The sequence below is a fragment of the Echinops telfairi genome, unplaced genomic scaffold (assembly GCF_000313985.2).
Source record: "Echinops telfairi isolate 266 unplaced genomic scaffold, ASM31398v2 ScPeMD7_7469;HRSCAF=8507_1, whole genome shotgun sequence".
Classification (NCBI taxonomy): domain Eukaryota; kingdom Metazoa; phylum Chordata; class Mammalia; order Afrosoricida; family Tenrecidae; genus Echinops; species Echinops telfairi.
Genome location: NW_022111373.1, coordinates 109,581,431 through 109,585,863, shown reverse-complemented (window position 1 = coordinate 109,585,863; position 4,433 = coordinate 109,581,431). Strand labels below are relative to the sequence as shown.

Genomic DNA, 4,433 nt, shown 5'->3' with positions numbered 1-4,433 from the left:
TGCAAAGCAAGTTGATACAGTGTACCAAAAGTAAATTCTTAAAAATACATTTAGAATATTTTCTAATAAATTTGAAAATAGAAAAGCAAATGTATCCTACAATAATTTTTACCTTAAATTCCATTTTATAGGATACTTATTATGGGTCTTAGGTTGTAAATTTATTGGTGATTTATTTATCAAAGCATTAGTTAAAATAAGAATAGCAGGAGAAAGTCCAAATGCCTAACAATCTTAATTACTCAAAATATGACTTTGGGTAAATCCCTACCTGAATTTTGAGACCATCTCAAGAGCAGATTTGATGCACTGAGCGCTAAGGACAGAAAACCTGACGAGCTGTGGGAGGACATCAAGAACATCAGACCTGAGGAACTCAAAGGTCTTTGGAAAGCCAGGCAGGAAAGAAAGAAGAGATAAAGTGGAAGTCAGGAGAAACTCTGAAACGTTGTCTTAGCCATAGAGCAATTGAGGCAAATGGAAGAAGTGATGAAGTCAGAGAGTTGAACAGAACATTTCAAAGGGCAATTTGAGAAGACAAAGTGTTATAATGAAATGTGCAAAGGCCTAGAGTTGTCAGGACTGGAGAAAGGCTTATTAACAACTGGCAGAGTCGCAATATGCCTGGGACACAACCTTGCTTGCTGAAACTGAGGAGGACTAGAAACACTTACTGATGAAATTCAAGTATTTTAGCCTTTAGTATGGATTAAATAAAAGTCAACATAAAGAAAACCAAATACTCACAACTGGACCAAGGGGTCACATCATGGTCAATGAAGAGAAGATTGAAGTTGTCAAGGATTTCATTTTGCTTGGCTCCACAAGCACATGCTCATGGAAGGGATCAAATGACTGATTGCACTGGATAGATCTGCTGAACAAGACCTCTTTAAAGTGTTGAAAAGCACGGATATTACTTTGAGGACAAAGAGGCTCCTGATGCAAGCCAAAGTATTCTATTGCACTTTTAATGAACCATATTGTTAGGGCATAATCCAGACAATTCAATAGCTCAGTCAAATCAGCAAGTGTACAATCGCTACTACCATCAGTTTCAAAACATTTTCTTCCTTCTTGTGCTCCTTGTTACCAGCTCCCCATTATACCCTCAGCTTCAAAAACAAACCTTGTGCAGCGGAACCAACACCTGGCTCCGAGCAGCAGCCGCCGCCGGCTGCCGAGAGGTGTCTCTGGCCAGTGTTGATTTTACCAGCCTGCCTGCAAGCACGGAGAATATTTTTGCTAACCCCTTCAAGGGCCTTTTGGCAAAAAAGAAATGTGCATTCTCATGGTTGGCCAGGAAAGACTACTATTCTATATAAACTGAAGCTTGGTGAAATAGTAACCACTATTCCTACTATAGGTTTCAACGTGGAAACTGTTGAGCACAAAAACATCAGCTTCACCTGTGGGACATGGGCAGCCAGGATAAGATCAGGCCCCTGTGGCACCACAACTTCCAGATTATACGCAAGGTCTGATCTTTGTGGTTGACAGCAATGACCGGGAGGGGGAGCGGGGGAATGAGGCCCGTGAAGAGCTTATGTGGATGTTGGCAGAAGACGAGCTTAGGGACGCTGTCTCACTAGTGTTTCCTAACAAGCAGGACCTTCCCAATGCCATGAACGCCACTGAGATCACAGATACACTGGGACTACACTCCCTGCGCCACAGGAACTGGTACAGTCAGGCCACCTGTGCCACCTGTGGAGACGGGCTTTATGAAGGACTGGACAGCCAGTCCTTCATAAGCTCCAAAACCAGAAATGAGCCAAAACCAGTCCTCCTCCCTTTCTGCCTCCGCTCCCTCCTCCTCCTCCTCTCCGCCCTCTGCTTTACTCTCATGTGGCAAACTGCGGCTCTGTGGTGTCCAGTGCCAGGAGCTGTCTCCACGGGTTGGGTCACAGTGTGCAAGCACCATGCTGTAAATGTGGCAGCCGCAGCCTGCAAACAGGTCTTTTATTTAATGTAAATCGTTTTTGTTTCCCATGAGGCAGTTTCTGGTACTCCCAGGCAATATTACTCAGCTTTTCTTACTGTGAAAAAAGAAAAATCAACTCACTGTTGTACTGAGAAGGGATTTCCACACACTGGCCCCGGGCTCCTCCCAAGAGTTACTGTGCTAGAAGAGCCAAGTGTGCTCCCTCTTGGCCTGAGACCTGTGTTGAGACCCATTGTGGTAGTTGGTTTGTAACCTGAGCTCAGTGCATTTTTAAAAAGTAGCTAAAAATAAAAGGAGAACACTTGAACCTACTGAAGGGAGAAATATGCCTAGTGTAGGTTTTACAGTAACAACCTGAGTACTAGTCCATCCGATCGTCTGTGTTTCCCTTTGGGAATGGGAGAGAAGGTGACAAAAACAAACCCGCTATCAATTTTGCATGGTCACACTAGAGATCCCTGTAATTCCGTTTTGTCGTTGAATCATCCCGTATTTCCTAGTTTGTGCTTGTATTAGTGCTCACACGGTTACCAAGGAAACAGGCTTTGAGGCTGTGCGTGGCCCCAGCTACCATCTGAGCACAGCAGGCCCTCGGTTGAACCGCTGGGCCCTAGACCCCTTCATCAGGCTGGGCCACTCACGCTGGCCACTCAAAGGACCCATAGCGGGAACCTCTGCAGCTGGCCATGGCATGGGTAGCAGCCTTTTGGCTCTTGATTTAGAAGCAAAGAGCCACCAACTTTTTATTTTGGTCAGGTGTGTGGTGCTTTTGTGTGACCACTTACCAGAGCAGAGAGCCCCAGTACTCCCCGTGCTTACTCAGACACCTTGGCCAGCACAGCAGGCTCCCAGGGCGCACGCATGGCCTCCTCCCTCCCACAGAAGTGCATGCAAGCTGGCAGCCTTCCACCAAGTGCGCACAGCCTGTTGGAACACGCCGGTCTGTACATGTGTGAAGCAGCTTCCCCTCCCTCATCCTGCAAGGGTCAGATTTGCCAGCAAGAAAAGACGACCTCTACACATTTTTCTTTTGTATTTTGATAACACTGAAGAAGCTGGAGCTGTTAAATTTGATCTTCAGGGGAAAATCGCTCGGCACTGGTTTATTTGGTGTCGTGGAACCTCTTATTGCTTTCAATACACAATTAGTAATCAAATGTTTTGTATACTCGTTTTCAGTTTTCATTTTGACAAACAAGTGCTGTAATTATAGGTATTAGAATGAAATCTCTTAACTATTAAAAAAAACTTAATCTAGCTATTTTCTCTATAGATTCATCTGTGCTGAGTTTCCTATTCCAAAAAAGATAGCAAAATATATAACAGAGTCAAGGAGGATAACCAAGGTATTTTTAATTACTGCATATGCCTATGGAGGTTGGCTATTGAATAAGCAAGAGTAAGAAGACTCGATGCATTTGAATTATGGTACCAGTGAAGAGTGTTGGAAATTCCCTACATTGTCAAAAGAACAAATGCTCCTTAGAAGCAGGGATGGAGAGACTTGTCTCGCGTACTTTGGCCGTGTCATCAGGAGGGAGCAGGCCCTGGGAAAGGACATCATGCTTGGTCAAGTAGAAGGGCAGCACAAAAGTCAAAGACCTAGGACAAGATGATTGCTATTATAGCGGCTTCAACAATGGGCTCAAACCTAACAACCATTGTGACAATGGCCCAGGACCTGGCAGCATTCGTTCTGTTGAACAAAGTGTCGCTCTGAGTCACTTAACCAACAACAGAAATGACCACAAAAAACAATTATAGCTAGAAATTTAGTTAAATAGATCACAGAAAATCCATATCGACATTACCCAGGGAAACATGTAAAATGGTATGACAGAATAATGCACAAGGACATTGAAAATTGTTTCATGATACATTAAGTTCAAAACAGTTATGTATAAAATACTGTGTAGTGAGTGATCCCAGTTTACTTTTTAAGAATGAATTATATGTATGAGCACCTTTGAGGTTCCTGGGAAAATTGAAAAAAGATATTAGGGGGCTTCTAGTTATACCAGCAATCTGTCAGCTCTGTAAGGTGGTTCTTTATAATTGTAGGAAGGTCACCTATTTGTCTTTCAATTTAAAGGATTTTGTAACTTTTTTAACTATGAAATTATTCTTGATCCATTAAATGTTAGTTTTAGTAAAGATTATGTATAAAGCAAATAAGGTGCGTAACAGCTGAAAAGCAAGAGCATTTCTAGCACGCCGTCACCTGTGGCGCTTACCTGAGCATTTCTCCCAGTCATAGCAGGTGTCGTAGCCACAGGGTTCTTTCTTGGTGCTGTTTGATGAAAGGCTTACCCTTTCAAGACCCCATTCTAACTGTTGGCCTTCTTGGCAGGAACCAATGTGTAAAAAGTGCAGTTGTCGATTATTCAAACATTTCTCGGCTGAAAACTCACACACAGATGAAGTAAAATGATTGTTGGAAGTTTTATCATATACACAGAGTTCTTCTGAATAAGAGCTGTGGAAGAGA

At 43.1% G+C, this 4,433-nt stretch overlaps 1 protein-coding gene across 1 annotated transcript in view; it reads right to left on the bottom strand.

The window, feature by feature from the left end:
* C6 (complement C6) overlaps nt 1–4,433 on the bottom strand; it is a 128,765-nt gene that overhangs the window by 5,793 nt on the left and 118,539 nt on the right. The gene's annotated exons all lie outside the window — the stretch shown is intronic.